General features: G+C 36.8%; 1 non-coding gene and 1 pseudogene across 1 annotated transcript; one reads left to right on the forward strand and one right to left on the reverse strand.

The window, feature by feature from the left end:
- Nucleotides 1-240: 240 nt before the first annotated feature.
- The window catches only part of LOC130936821 (uncharacterized), a 38,419-nt pseudogene continuing 22,213 nt past the window's right edge, over nucleotides 241-16,446 (forward strand).
- Nucleotides 8,555-8,658, reverse strand: LOC130937971 (small nucleolar RNA R71). Its single transcript, XR_009069158.1, has one exon. It is a non-coding gene; the product is annotated as a small nucleolar RNA R71 (small nucleolar RNA).

Here is a 16,446-nt window from a genome sequence, read left to right on the forward strand (position 1 = left end):
TTTAAAAAATAAATTTATTCACCGAAAATAAAACGTTTAAATTTATAATTAAAAAATTCTAAAAGAATTGATTACCCATCATCTACTTTCAATTCAATAATATTGGTCAGTCGAAATCTACTTTATTCATAAATTAGAAAAAAAAACCTAGCAGAGAAAGAGTACGTACTCCGTACCCAAAGAGAATGAGAGAAGGAGAGAGCGGAGGCGAGCGATTGAGGGTGAAACACGGTGAGAAAGATGGTCATGCCATCAGAAGAGATAAGGGGGAGAGCGTGGATAGGTGTGTATCCGGTGTTAAAGAGGGTTCTTCTCGAGAGGGGTTAGAAAAGCCATCCAAGGTCTCTTTTAGAGATAAAGTCATTGGTGCAGAAAAGTATAAGGCCTTTGCATTAGTAAGGTCTTTATCTGGGGATGGTATCGCGACAGTGACAGGTAAGTAGGGTGATTCTCGTCCACCAAGTGTCAGTTTTACCAAGGAGGCAAAGAGCTGTCTAGCTGAACCTTATAAAGAAGCCATCGTGACCAAGGTGCTGGATAAGCATTATGGCTATACGGCTCTCATGCACAAGCTTCGAATAGTATGTCGCATCAAAGGAGTGTTTGATTTGTTGGATGTGGGGTTTGGATATTTTTTTGTTAAATTTGATATTGCTGCGGATCGTGAGAAAGTCATTCTTAGTAGACGATAAACGGTCACTATGTTGCAGTAAAGCCATAGGATGTGAATTTTAGGCCATGCGAAAAATCCTTTGGATCAACGCTGGTATAGATTCGAGTCTCGGGACTTTTAATTTGGTGCTACCAGGAACAAGCAATGTTGCGAATTGCTTCTGCAATAAGGATTTCAGTGGAAGTAGATTTGGCCACTAAGCTTGTAGAAAGAGGAAAATATGCCCGAGCTTGTGTTCAAATAAATCCTGATTTACCTGAAATCAAACATATTATAGTGGAGGGTGTGACTTATGAAGTGGAGTACGAGAGTTTACAGTTGATTTGTGCTACTTGTGCACGGTATGGGTATGATAAATCGTTGTGCATGGAGAAGGAGTCCTTGGAAGGAAATGGAAATTCCTTTGGTGATAAAAAAAATAATGAAGCCCCGACACTAGTGCCACACAACAATCATGAGATTCAAAAAGAGGCTGATTTAGAAGCTCGTGATTTGGGTGAGAATTCTCATAATTTGAGTGAGAAATTAGAAGTTGTTAAAGGGAAAGACGTAGTTACGGAATCATTGGCTCCTCACATGCCTGATGGTCATGTTAATGAGGCATGCATGGATGATGGAGAGGGCTGGCAACAAGTGCTGCATAAGGGAAAATTCACGATGGGCCAGTCATCAGGTTTGAGGGACCAAGATGGAAAGCAGCACAAGTTTGGTTCGAGAAGGGTTCCAAGGCCCAATTTGCATGGTGACGAAGGCAAATCAATTGACATTAGGATGGGAAAGCGAGAAAAACATGAAATTGCGCCATCTCCATCACGCAGAACTCCTGAATGTCGTGGAATTTCTCTACGGAAGCGTCCTCGGCCTTTCTCCTTGCAGAACTCGCCAGTTGATAAAAATGGTGGCACAACGGAGAAAACCTTAGTAGATGGAAGCATGGCAGGTGCAGTGTCAGGGGGTCCGAAGTTGGCAATCATTGAGGATTAGAGTGTGCCTGTACCGCAGGACAAACCACCTATTGAGGTTGGTGATTCTGTTTAGAGTTTATGTTCTTATTTATTCTGTCCCTATTATTTATGGATAGTTTAAATATGATTGTTTGGAATATTAGGGGTGCTTCTAATAAGTTAGCCCGGGTGCATTGTAAGGAACTTGTTAGGAAATTTAGACATATTTTCTTTATTGTGGTTGAAACTCACTTCCCTTTTCAGCATTTAAAATTATTTTGGGAAAGGTTGGGGTATCACTCTGTTGGTATAGTATAAGCAGAGGGGCATCAGAGGGTATTTGGTTTCTATCCTCTATAAAGGGTGTTTGTTGTAAGCTCATTGATGCTTTTGATCAGGGTGTTACTGTTGAGTTTCACTTTGATAATTTAATATGGAGGTGTAGTGGTATTTATGGCAGTCCTCAATTTAATAAAATGGTTCTCCTTTGGGATTATCTTATTGCACAATCCATGGTTTTTCAAGGACCTTGGATTGTTCTTGGTGATTATAATGAAGTCAAATTTTCTCATGAATCTAAGGGCTGTCAATTTTCTCATCAAAGAGCAGACATGTTTGCTACTTCATTAGGGGATAGTGGTTTGTTTGATCTGAAGACTATTGGGAGGCAGTTTTCTTGGTACAGGAGGGTGAAAAATTATGTTGACATGGAAAAAAACTTGATCGAGTCTGTATAAATAGTAGTTGGTTGTCTATCTTTCCAGAGGCTTATGCAGAAGTTTTAAATAGGCTTCAGTCTGATCATTGCCCTATTCTGGTGCGTTGTAAAGGTCGTCCTCAGCCTAAAGGGAATCGACCTTTCCGATTTGTTGCTGCTTGGGCTACTCATCCTGGGTATAGGGATATTGTGAACCAGTCATGGTGGCCTGGTAATAGAGGGATTCATGGCAAGCTTTCGAAAGTACAGAAGAATTCACTAGAGTTTAACTCGAAGGTATTTGGTAACATTTTTGTTAAGAAATGTGAATTAGAGAAGCAGATTAATTATTTGCAAAAGCGTTTGGAAGTGGTGGATAGTATTTATTTGCGTCAGAAAGAGCAACAGTTGCTTGATGATTATAATAATACTCTAGTGCAAGAAGAGCTCCTATGGTTCCAAAAGTCTAGAGAGCAGTGGGTAAGGTTCGGGGAGAGGAATACAAGATTCTTTCATATTCAAACTCTTGCGCGAAGGAAGCATAATAAGATTCATGATCTTTTTCTCAAGGATGGAGTGTGGGAAACTGATCCAGAGGTTTTGAGTCAAGAAGTAGAGTCTTTCTATAAAAGCTTATTCTGTCATTTAGATGATGTTGATTTGGGTTGCCTTGGTGATGTGCCTCTTCCTTCTCTGAATGAGGAAGCTTGCAATAATCTTACGGCACCAGTTACTATGGAGGAAGTTAGAACAACTGTTTTTCACATGAACTCTTTTAAAGCTCCAGGTCCTGATGGGTTTCAAGCTTTCTTCTTCAAAGAATATTGGGAGATCATTGGTCTTGATGTTTGGAAGATGGTTAAGCAGGTATTCTCCGATGTTACTCTTGATCCGAGAATGTTGGAGACTTTACTGGTTCTCATTCCAAAGGTTAAATCATCGGTATCTATGAAAGATTTCAGGCCGATTAGTCTCTACAATGTAGTTTACAAGATCATCACGAAAGTCCTTGTTAATAGGCTTCGTCCTCAACTTGCGAAGATTGTTGACCCGCTTCAAGGAAGATTTATTCCAGGACGAGGAACTCCTGACAACATCATTATTGCTCAAGAAGTCCTCCACTTTATGAAGAAGACTAAATAAAAGAAAGGCACACTGGCCTTTAAGATTGATCTGGAGAAAGCTTATGATAGAGTTGATTGGAGGTTTTTAGCTCATACCCTTAAGAGCTTTGGTTTTCCTATTCTTACACTTAATTTGATTATGAATTGTGTCACTGCTTCTTTCTTATCTATTCTTTAGAATGAGAATCGTCTGAATGGCTTTACTTCTAGCCGAGGTCTTAGACAAGGAGACCCTATGTCACCCTATCTTTTTGTGATGTGTATGGAGCGATTGGCATGCTTTATTAGTCATCAGGTTGATTTGGGCATGTGGGAGCCGGTTGCTATTTCTAGAGGGGGACCAAGAATATCCCACTTAATGTTTGCAAATAACTTGCTTCTATTCTGTAAAGCTACAAAGAGACAAGTGCAAAATGTGATGTTGGTTTTAGAGACTTTTTGAAAAGCATCTGGGATGAAAATTAATGTGGAGAAGTCTAAAGTGCTTTGCTCCAAGAATGTCTCTGCAACAAGGAAAGAGATTTTCACTGGGATATCCTCTATCAGATTTGTCCAGGACTTGGGCAAGTATCTTGGAGTTACCCTTAGCCATTCTAGGGTGAGTCGTTCAGCTTTCAATGGTGTCCTGGATAAGATTCGGAGTAGGCTAGCAAGCTGGAAAGGGAGTTTACTCAATCGGGCTGGTAGACTCTGCTTGGTTAATTCTGTTGCCGCCGCTATTCCCACGTACCAGATGCAGGTCTCTATTTTTTCCAAAGGAATCATTAGTAAATTGGAGTCTATGATAAGGAATTTTCTTTGGAAAGGACAAGTTAATGAAAGAGGATTGAATCTTATTAGTTGGAAGGTAGTGGTTACTCCAAAAAGATATGGAGGTTTCGGGATTAGAGATCCTTATTGTGTAAATATTGCTCTTCTTGGGAAGCTAGTTTGGAATTTTTTCCAGCAGCCAAACAAGCTATGGGTCCAATTGTTGGATGCCAAATACCGATAATCTCTATGGTCCCATTTGGAGGTGTCTTTGCAAGGCTTGGGAAGTGTTGAAGGATGGGTTTGCTTGGTGTATTGGAGATTTAAACCAGAATTTTTGGTTTTCTAGCTGGAGGAGAGAAGGACGGTTATCTAATGAGATGGATTATGTTCACATTCCTAATTCGAATCTCCAAATACAGGATATTTGGTCGGTTGGTGATGAGCGGATAATTTATACGCTTTTTGGCATTGTTTTTAGATAGTTTTTAGTAAATAATTATTAGTTTTTAAGCAACATTCACATTTCTAGACTTTACTATGAGTTTGTGTGTTTTTCTATGATTTCAGGTATTTTCTGGCTGAAAATGAGGGACCTGAGCAAAAATCTGATTCAGAGGTTGAAAAAGGGACTGCAGATGTTGTTGGATTCTGACCTCCCTGCACTCGAAATAGATTTTTTAAAGTTATAGAAACCCAAATGGCACGCTCTTAATTGCATTGCAAAGTAGACATCCTGGGCTTTCCAGTAATATATAATAGTTCATACTTTGCTTGAGTTTTGATGATGCAAACTGGCGTTCAAACGCTAACTTCCTGCCTTATTCTTGCGTTAAACGCCAGAAACAGGATAGAAGCTGTAGTTAAACGCCCAAACTGGCATAAAAACTGGCGTTTAACTCCAAGAAAAGTCTCTACACATGAAAGCTTCAATGCTCAGCCCAAGCACATACCAAGTGGGCCCAGAAGTGGATTTCTACATCATTTACTTATTTCTGTAACCCTAGTAACTAGTTTAGTATAAATAGAACTTTTTACTATTGTACTCAGATATCTTTAGGAACATCTTTGGACCTTTTGATCATCTTTTGATCACTTTGGGAGGCTGGCCATTCGGCCATGCCTGGACCTTTATCACTTATGTATTTTCAACGGTGGAGTTTCTGCACACCATAGATTAAGGTGTGGAGCTCTGCTGTTCCTCGAGTATTAATACAAAGTAATAATGTTCTTCTATTCAATTCAAGCTTATTCTTATTCTAAGATGTTAACTCACACTTCAACATGATGAATGTGATGATCCGTGACACTCATCACCATTCTCAATTTATGAACGCGTGCCTGACAACCACTTCCGTTCTACCTGCGAAAGCTAGAGTGTGTATCTCTTGGGTTTCTAATCAACGATTCACATCGACTCCCCTATGACAATGGGGCATCTGAATCTGAGATTAGAACCTTCGTGGTATAGGCTAGATGCCTAGAATCAATTGGCAGCATTCCTGAGATCCAGAAAGTCTAAACGTTGTCTATGATATTTCGAGTAGGATCTGGGAAGGGATGACTGTGACGAGCTTCAAACTCACAACTGTTGGCGTAGTGACAGACGCAAAAGGATCATTGGATCTTATTTCGACACGATCGAGAACCAACAGCTGATTAGCCATGCGGTAGCTATGCCTGATATTTTTCATCTGAGACGAGAAATCCGACAGTTGATTAACCGTACAGAAACCGTAGAGGACCATTTTCACTGAGAGGACGGGAGGTAGCCATTGACTACGGTGATCCCCAACATACAGCTTGCCATGGAAAGGAGTATGAATGATTGAATGATGACAGTAGGAAAGCAGAAATTCAGAAGGAATAATGCATCTCTATACGCTTATCTGAAATTCCCACCAATGAATTACATAAGTATCTCTATCTTTGTTTTATGTTTATTTATCTTTTAATTATCAAAATCCCATAACCATTTGAATCTGCCTGACTAAGATTTATAAGATGACCATAGCTTGCTTCAAGCCGACAATCTCTATGGGATCGACCCTTACTCACGTAAGGTATTACTTGGACGACCTAGTGCACTTGCTGGTCAGCTGCACGAAGTTGTGTATCACGATTTTGTGTACCAAGTTTTTGGCACTGTTGCCAGGGATTGTTCGAGTTTGGACAACTGACGGTTCATCTTGTTGCTTAGATTAGGTATTTTTGTTTTTATTCTCTTCTTCAGAATTTTTAAGAATGAATTCTAGAGTTTCAGATGATGCTTTTATCATCACAGGAGCTAGTTGATTCCCATTAATTTGGCTGTTGTATGTAATGTCCTGCTGAAGCTTGGTTGACCATGTCTAATCTTTTTAGACTGAAGCTTTAGACTAACATTGCATGATTCCTGGAATTCTTATTAAAAATTTTGAGTTTCTTATTTTCTTTTCCAAAGATAATTTTCGAAAAAAAAATAATACAAAAAAAATTTCGAAAATTCATGCATTGCATTCTTCATGATCTTCAAGTTGTTCTTAATGAGTCTCCTTGTTTGATCTTCATATTTTCTTTTTTGTGTCTTTTGTTGTTTTTCATATACATTTTTGAATTCATAGTGTCTAAACATGAAAAATCTCTAAGTTTGGTGTCTTGCATATTTTTCTTTTCTTGAAAATTTTTCAAAAATAAGTTCTTGATGTTCATCATGATCTTCAAAGTGTTCTTGGTGTTCATCTTGACATTCATAGTGTTCTTGCATGCATCATTTGTTTTAATCCAAAATTTTTATGTGTTGAGTCATTTTGTGGTTTTTCTCTTTCCTCATTAAATTCAAAAAATCAAAAAATATCTTTTCCTTATTTCACTGATAAATTTTGAAATCTTTGGGTTGACTTAGTCAAAAATTTTTAAAATAAGTTGTTTCTTGTTAGTCAAGTCAAGATTTCAATTTCAAAAATCCTATCTTTTCAAAACTTTTTCAAAAATCAAACCTTTTTCATCTTTTCTTTCATGTTTTTCAAAAATTTTAAAAATTATTTTTCAAAATCTTTTTTCTTAATTTTATTTCAAATTTTCAAAAATTTTACTAACAATTAATGTGATTGATTCAAAAATTTCAAGTTTGTTACTTTCTTGTTAAGAAAGGTTCAATCTTTAAATTCTAGAATCATATCTTTTAGTTTTTTGTTAGTCAAGTTATTAACTTTAATTTTCAAAATAAAATCTTTCTAAATTTCTTTTTCAAATCTTTTTCAAAATAAATTTCAATCATATCTTTTCAATCATATATTTTCAAACATATCTTTTTCAAATCATATCTTTTTCAAAATCAATTTCAAAATCTTTTCTAACTTCTTATCTTTCCAAAATTGATTTTAAAATATTTTTCAATTAACTACTTAACTTTTTGTTTGATTTTAAAATTCTTATCTTTTTCAAAACCATCTAACTACTTTTCTCTCTCTAATTTTCGAAAATCATTAACTTCTTTTTCAAAATTCATTTTAATTAACTAATTGTTTTAAATTTAAATTTTATTCTATTTCTTCTCTTAATTTTCGAATTCTAACAAAATTTTAAAATAAAAACAAAAATATTTTCCTTTTCCTTTTAATTATTTTCGAAAACTCTCTCTCTCTCTCTCTCTCATATTCTTCTATTTATTTATTTAATCACTAACACTCTTCTCTTCTTCTTATAATTCGAACCCTCTCTCCCTCTCTGTGTTCAAATTCTTAATCTCTTCTCTTTACATCATTCTTCTAATATTTTCTTCTTCTACTCACATAAAGGAATCTCTATACTGTGACATAGAGGATTCCTCTTCCTTTTCTGTCCTCTTCTTTTTCATATGAGCAGGAGCAAGGACAAGGACATTCTTGTTGAAGCAGATCCTGAACCTGAAAGGACTCTGAAGAAGAAGCTAAGAGAAGCTAAAGCACAACAATCCAGAGAAAATCTTACAGAAAATCTCGAAAAAGAAGTAATGGCCGAACCCAACAACAATGCAAGGAAGATGCTTGGTGACTTCACTGCACCAAATTCCAACTTCCATGGAAGAAGCATCTCAATCCCTGCCACTGGAGCAAAGAATTTTGAGCTAAAGCCTCAATTAGTTTCTCTGATACAACAGAATTGCAAGTTTCACGGACTTCTATCAAAAGATCATTTTCAGTTCTTAACTGAATTCTTGCAGATCTGTGATAATGTTAAGACCAATGGAGTTGATCCCAAGGTCTATAAGCTTATGCTTTTTCCTTTTGCTGTAAGAGACAAAGTTAGAATATGGTTGGACTCTCAACCTAGAGATAGCCTGAACTCTTGGGATAAGCTGGTCATGGCTTTCTTAGCCAAATTCTTTCCTCCTCAAAAGCTGAGCAAGCTTAGAGTGGATGTTCAAACCTTTAGACAGAAAGAAGGTGAATCCCTCTATGAAGCTTGGGAAAGATACAAGCAACTGACCAAAAAGTGTCCTTTTGACATGCTCTCAGAATGGACCATCCTGGATATATTCTATGATGGTCTGTCTAAATTGTCTAAGATGTCATTGGACCATTCTGCAGGTGGATCTATTCACCTGAAGAAAACGACTGCAGAAGCTTAAGAACTCATTGAAATGGTTGCAAATGACCAGTTCATGTACACCTCTGAAAGGAATCCTATGAGTAATAGGACACCCCATGGAAGGGAGTTCTTGAAATTGATGCTTTGAATGCCATATTGGCTCAGAACAAAATGTTGACTCAACAAGTCAATATAATTTCTCAAAGTCTGAATGGATTGCAAAATGCATCCAACAGTACTAAAGAAGCATCTTTTGAAGAAGTTTATGATCCTGAGAACCCTGCAATGGCAGAGGTGAATTACATGGGTGAAGCCTATGGAAACACCCATAATCCATCATGGATAAATCATCCAAATTTCTCATGGAAGGATCAACAAAAGCCTCAACAAGGCTTTAACAATAATAATGGTGGAAGAAACAGGTTTAGCAATGGCAAGCCTTTTCCATCATTCTCTCAGCAACAGACAGAGAATTCTGAGCAGAACCCATCTAGCTTAGCAAATATAGTCTCTGATCTATCTAAGGCCACTCTCAGTTTCATGAATGAAATAAGGTCCTCCATCAAAAACTTGGAGGTACAAGTTGGTCAACTGAGTAAAAGGGTTACTGAAACTCCTCTTAGCACTCTCCCAAGCAATACAGAAGAGAATCCTAACAGAGAGTGCAAGGCCATAATTGTGATCAACATGGCCAAACCTGGAGAGAGTAAAAGGCAGTGATGCCCAGTGAGGAAGACCTCAGGGAACGTCCACTGGCCATTAAGGAGTACCCCAATGAGGAACTAAAGGAATCCGAGGCTCATACAAAGACCATAGAGATTCCTTTGAAATTCCTTTTACCATTCATGAGCTCTGATGACTATTCGTCTTCTGAAGAAGATGAAGACATTGTTGAAGGGCACGTTGCCCAATATTTAGGAGCAATCATGAAGCTGAATACCAAGCTATTTGGTAATGAGACTTGGGAGGATGAACCTCCATTTCTCATTAATGAACTGAATACCTGGGTTCAGCAAACTTTACCTCAAAAGAAACAGGATCCTGGTAAATTCTTAATACCTTGTACCATAGGCACCATGACTTTTGAGAAGGCTCTGTGTGACCTAGGGTCAAGTATTAACCTCATACCACTCTCTGTAATGGAGAAACTATGAATCTTTGAGGTACAATCTTTTGAGCTGCAAGAATCTCACTTGCACTTCAACATGATGAATGTGATGATCCGTGACACTCATCACCATTCTCAATTTATGAATGCGTGCCTGACAACCACTTCCATTCTACCTGCGAAAGCTAGAGTGTGTATCTCTTGGGTTTCTAATCAATGATTCACATCGACTTCCCTCTGACAATGGGGCATCTGAATATGAGATTAGAACCTTTGTGGTATAGGCTAGAATCAATTGGCAGCATTCAAGAGTTTAGATTTTGGACAACTGACGGTTCATCTTGTTGCTTAGATTAGGTATTTTTCTTTTTATTCTCTTCTTCAGAATTTTTAAGAATGAATTCTAGAGTTTCAGATGATGCTTTTATCATCACAGGAGCTAGTTGATTCCCATCAATTTGGCTGTTGTATGTAATGTCCTGCTGAAGCTTGGTTGACCATGTCTAATCTTTTTAGATTGAAGCTTTAGACTAACAATGCATGATTCCTGGAATTCTTATTAAAAATTTTGAGTTTCTTATTTTCTTTTCCAAAGATAATTTTCGAAAAAAAATAATACAAAAAAAATTTCGAAAATTCATGCATTGCATTCTTCATGATCTTCAAGTTGTTCTTAATGAGTCTCTTTGTTTGATCTTCATATTTTCTTGTTTTGTGTCTTTTGTTATTTTTCCATATTCATTTTTGAATTCATAGTGTCTAAACATGAAAAATCTCTAAGTTTGGTGTCTTGCATGTGATGACATATCACCATGTCATGTTTTTCTATGCTTTTTCATACAAGAAATTGATGATTTTTGCTCAAATATTACATTCTTTTGTGCTTAAATGGTATATTCTTTGATCTTTTAATTTTATAAATCATGTAGGAAATAAGAAGAAAAAGAAGCAAAGAAGCACAACATAAGTTAAAAAGGAGAAAAAAAAGAGCTTTGGGGCACACTTTGAAGTTGGAGCACACTTTGGAGCCTTAGGCCACGTTTTGAAAAGCGTGGCCCATGACCAAATTAAGGAAGAAAAGTGTGGCTCAACACAATGAGCAAGAGCACAAAGCTCTTGCCAAGAGCTTAGCTTTGCCGTACAAAAAGTGAGCATTGGAAGTAAATTTTCGCGAAGTTAAAATCTGGGCGCTCACAGCATGACCATTCCTCCTTCAATGGGCTATAACGTGAGCTACAGGTGTCCGATTGATGTGCTTCTAGTTGTGTTGGAAAGCTGACATTCAGAGTTTTCCAAAGATATATAAAAATCCATATTTGGCATGAAATTGAGGCACGAGTGAAAGACATCTTTCAGAGCCAAAAACAAGCAAAAAAATCAGTCAATGCCTTCACCAAGGTTCGAAGCTGGAGCCTCACTCCAAAGCAAAGTAGAGCTCTCCGCAAGAGCTTTATCGTGCTTCACAAAGAAAAAGAGAGGAATACAGCATGGGAAAGTGGGGATGCTAGGATTCGAACTTGGAGACTTCACTAGAGACAAAGAGGAAGCTCTTGCACAAAGCTCTTGGTGAGAGCCGACCGAGCTTTGCCCTGGAAGTGTGACCCATGTGCCAAAAATTCAACCAAAATTCCCATTTAATTCAATTCCTCACAAATTAAAAGGTCCACTTCAAATCAAGCAAAGCCCAATCAACATGAATCAAAGGCACAATAAATAATTAGCTTAGGAATTTATTTTTAATTGTAATTTGTTTAGAATTTCATCTTTTCATTTTCATTTTCATTTTCTAAAGCCTATATAAGGCATTATCCTCATTCTTGAAAAGGGAGGCTGGCTCTGTTAGAGTATTAGGAGTAGGGTAGAATAGAGAATTCTCTTTGAAACATTTTTACTTTTTCTGCAATTGTCAATTTGGTTTATGAAGTTTGAGTTTCTGAATCTTCTTTTCTGCAATTTCCTTTTGCTGCAAGTTTACAATTCAATTTACATTGAGCTTGATTTTGATCTTTGGTTCCCATTATTTTCTATTCTCATTGCTTCCATTTTACATTTCTTGCAATTTAACTCTTCTACAATTGTTCTACATTTTACAATTTTGTTCATGATCTGATTTACTCTTCCTGTAAGTTTAAATTTCCTGCAATTGCTCTAAGCTTTGATCTACTACCTTCCGCATCCAGCCCCCTTTATATTCACTGTAATTTACATTTCTTGTCTTTTAAGTTTCTGCAATTTACATTTCTTGCTCTTTAAGATTCTGCTCATTTATTTCCTGCAACTTTAAATTCACTGCAATTTAATTTATGTTGCTTCAATTTCACATCCAATTATCACTCACCAATGTTAGCTTGACTAAACTAATCACCCACTAAAGTTGCTTGATCCATCAATCCTCGTGGGATCGACCTCACTCTAAGTGAGTTTTACTACTTGATGTGACCCGGTATACTTGCTGGTGAGTTTGTGTGTTTGGAATTCGTTTTTCCACAAAAACACCATCAAGTTTTTGGCGCCGTTGCCGGAGATTGATTAGATCAACAATGATTAAGTGGGTGAGAAGTCTAGATCAAGCATTTTCTTTATTTTTGTTCTTTGTTTTAAATTGAAACCAAGGTGTTTGTGTTTTTGCCTCACTAAGCAAATCTCATCTGAGACATGAATTTCAATTTTATTTGGTGTTGTGTTTTACAAAATTCAAATGGAGTTCAACTCATCTTGTAATCAAGCAAATTTTCTGGGATATCACCCACCATCACCAATTGACTATTCTAATGGTGGTTGGAAATATCACCAAGAAATTACAAATTTTGAGCACTCCAATCCATGTAGATTTGCTCCAGAGCCATAAATTGATCAAGCTAAGCACATGAGATACTGTCCAAAACCACAAAATGACTTATGTCATTATCCTCATGGTGTCTGGGCATATCAACAAGAGTGTGAACAACCAAGTGAATTGAATTTCCTTCCAGAGCCACAAAGTGACTCATACTGTTATGACAATTACACAAACCATGGCTGGGAAAGAAATTTCAATGATTCATTTGATTGTGCTGTCAATACATATATGGAAGATTGCTCTCCATGGCCACAAGATGATTCACACTCTGAAGAATTATACAATGATTCACATTGTGGATGGGAGAATCAAAATCAGGAAGCATTTGATAGTTCATACTCCACTTATCAAGAGCCATCATCACTTGAGCAAACCTTCAATTCACTCGTACAAAATTACCCAACCTCACCTCCCAGTCCCTCAATTGAAAATTCTTCATCATGTAGCTATCCCTCTACATAAAATCTCTTCCAAAACTCACAATCCACACAAACTTCCATGAATCAAAGCCTCTCAAAACTTGAGACCATGTTTGAAAAATATGAGAAGGAGGTATAGATATCCTAGAACGAGCAGGAGAATTCATTCAAAAACATGGAAGTGCTGGTAAACCAAATGTTAAGTGCAAGGAGGAAGTAGAAGAGCAAAATGAAGAGGCTCCTGAACTAACTGAGGATCCCCTCCAAAAATCCAGATAATTATTGAAAAGGAGGAACAACAACAATCCTGGAGAGAACAAGAAATCTTTCTCAAGAAGATGGATTGGCATTTAGAGCAAATAAGGAGAAACTTAGAGCCATCAAACAATGAGAATGAAGACCAATTGATGGATGTGAAGGAGAAAGTGGAGGAGCAAGAATAGGAGGAAGTTAACCAAGAGAATTCACACTCAAGTGAAGCAGAAAAGTGCATAAAAGAAGGGCTCATGGAACCATCAATTCAAGAGGCTCTTAATGAAGAAATCACTCCAATAATCACACAACCACTAAGTCTTGAATCCAAAGAAGTGAAGGCAACTAACAAGAGCACCAATCCTGTCCCTGATCCAGCAAGCAAGCTCAATCAAGCCATTTACAAAAGGAAGCTTGCTGAGGAAAGGCCAAGACAAGGGACAGTAGCTGAATCTTCTCCCCCCTTGAGGTCATTCCTCTTAACAAACTGGAAGAAGAAGAAGAAAGTGAAGAACAACATGTCAAGCTAATGACACTAAAAGAGCACTTGTTGGGAGGCAACCCAACCTTGGGTAACATTTCATTCATTTGCTTTGTTTAGTTATCTGTCTGCTTAGTTTAAATTTCAATAAATTGGCATATGGTTACATTGTAAGTTTGGTGTTACCTTGCAACAATTTGTTTTCAATCCCTTTTGGATGATTGCATCAATTCTACATGGAAGTGTCACACTAAGATTCTAAGTTTGGTGTGCCACTTAATTTTCTATGCAAGAATCCAGCAACACCACTTGTCTGCATAATCATAATGCCTTTACAGTAGCATCTTTCTTTTGGTTTGAATTTGTTTATTATTCTCTTTGTTTTAGTCATTTTTTGTTTTTAATTCTTTCACTTATTTTGCTTTTTAATTGTTTTTTTTAATACATCACCAAGAGATCCTTATTCATGATAGATTCTTGGCTTGGTGATTGTACTTAACATATAACAGTTTTAGTTGCTTAGTCTTAGTTCAAATAAAATGGACATGTGATTGCATTCTAAGTTTGGTGTTGCTATGCAACAAAATTTGGTTTCAATATCTACTAGATACTTGCATCAATTCCAAGTGAAAGTGTCACACTAAGTTTGGTGTGCCACTTATTCTTTATGTAAAGTATTGTGCACACCTCCTTAAGCTTACAATCACAATGTCTCTATTTCTCTGTGCCGTTATATCTTTAATCTTGCTTGCTTAAACACATGTATCACTAACATTTCATTGTGTAAGACATTCATGATCTATCTTAGCCCCATAGCCACGGTTCTAATAGTTGCTTGAGGATGAGCAAGCATTTTGAGTTGGTATGGGAAGGAGAAGAATGAGAGGAAAATAACAACAATAGAGAAGATGGACTACAAGGTTGTAAAGTTCCTTTTCCTCTCATTTGTTTCTAGCACTTTAAATTGCATGATTGTCTTATTATCTTTTCTGTTTACATGTGTGTATGAATAAGCATAGCCTAAATTTTGATTGTAACATGGTGCTGTGACATTATAACTACAAACTTGAATTCTGTGAGTTCAAAAGTAGTAAATCATCATGATCATAAACAAACAAGGAATTAAAGAAGAATTTAGCATGTGCATATAAGTATTGGAAAGCTAGTATGTTTGATTGTTGCTCAATTGCATTAGATTTTATTTAATTGAAGTTTTCATCTAGGACATTTTGTGAAATCTTTTGAAATCATGAAAACCTTGAAAAAAAAAAAAACAAAAAAAGGGCAAGAAAAGAAAAAGGGAAAGAATGAGAAAGCTGAAGGCTTTGAGTACCAATGGCAATTTATTTGTTAAGTACTTGTGGTGTTTATGTATCAAGCCAAATGCTTGAAAACAAAACAAACAAGGCTAGGCTCAAGTGCAAAAGTATTCCCTCAAAGCTCAAGGTTCTGAGCATCAATGATTAGAGAGTCAAAGAAAAAAAATGAGCTTAATGAAGTCCTCTAATTCAAATGCTTGTGGTGCTTATATATCAAGTGGTAATGCTTGAAAACAAAGCATTTAGAATCGTAGCTTTGTCATTAACTCATGGGGCAAAGCACCCAAAAGGAGAAGCTAATAAGAAAAAAAAATCAAAAGCTTGTTTCAAGGAAGAATTATAAGGAAAAGATTTCATAAATTGAGCTAGATAGAAGCATCAATCATTTATATTTCTTTTGTGATTGTAGCATGCATAAAAAACTAGCTTGCCATGAACATTAACTTGCTATTCTTCTCACCTTGGATTGTTAATCTTTATTGCATGATTCTTTTCTTGATTGGGGACAAGAAAGGTTTAAGTTTGGTGTTGTGATGACATGTCACCGTGTCATGTTTTTCTATGCTTTTTCATACAAGAAATTGATGATTTGTGCTCAAATATTGTATTCTTTTGTGCTTAAATGGTATATTTATTTGATCTTTTAATTTTATGAATCATGTAAGAAATAATAAGAAAAAGAAGCAAAGAAGCACAAAATCAGTTAAAAAGGAGAAAAAAAGAGCTTTGGGGCACACTTTGGAGCCTTATGCCACGTTTTTAAAAGCGTGGCCCATGACCAAATTAAGGAAGAAAAGCGTGGCTCAACACAACGAGCAAGAGCACAAAGCTCTTGCCAAGAGCCTAGAGCTCTTGCCAAGAGCTTAGCTTTGCCGTACAAAAAGTGAGCATTGGAAGCAAATTTTTGCTAAGTTAAAATCTGGGCGCTCACAGCATGACCATGCCTCCTTCAAAGGGCTATAACTTGAGCTACAGGTGTTTGATTGATGCACTTTCAGTTGCATTGGAAAGCTGACATTCAGAGCTTTCCAACGATATATGGCAATCCATATTTGGTATGAAATTGAGGCACGAGTGAAAGGTATCTTTAAGGGCCAAAAATAAGCAAAAAATCAGCCAATGCCTTCACCAAGGTTCGAAGCTGGAGCCTCACTCCAAAGCAAAGTAGAGCTCTTGCGGAGAGGTCTAAGCTCTTGCGGAGAGCTCTAAGCTCTTGCCAAGAGCTTTATTGTGCTTCACAAAGAAAAAAGAGAGGAATATAGCATGGGAAAAGTGGGGATGCTAGGATT

The sequence above is a fragment of the Arachis stenosperma genome, chromosome 6 (assembly GCF_014773155.1).
Source record: "Arachis stenosperma cultivar V10309 chromosome 6, arast.V10309.gnm1.PFL2, whole genome shotgun sequence".
Taxonomy (NCBI): Eukaryota; Viridiplantae; Streptophyta; class Magnoliopsida; order Fabales; family Fabaceae; genus Arachis; species Arachis stenosperma.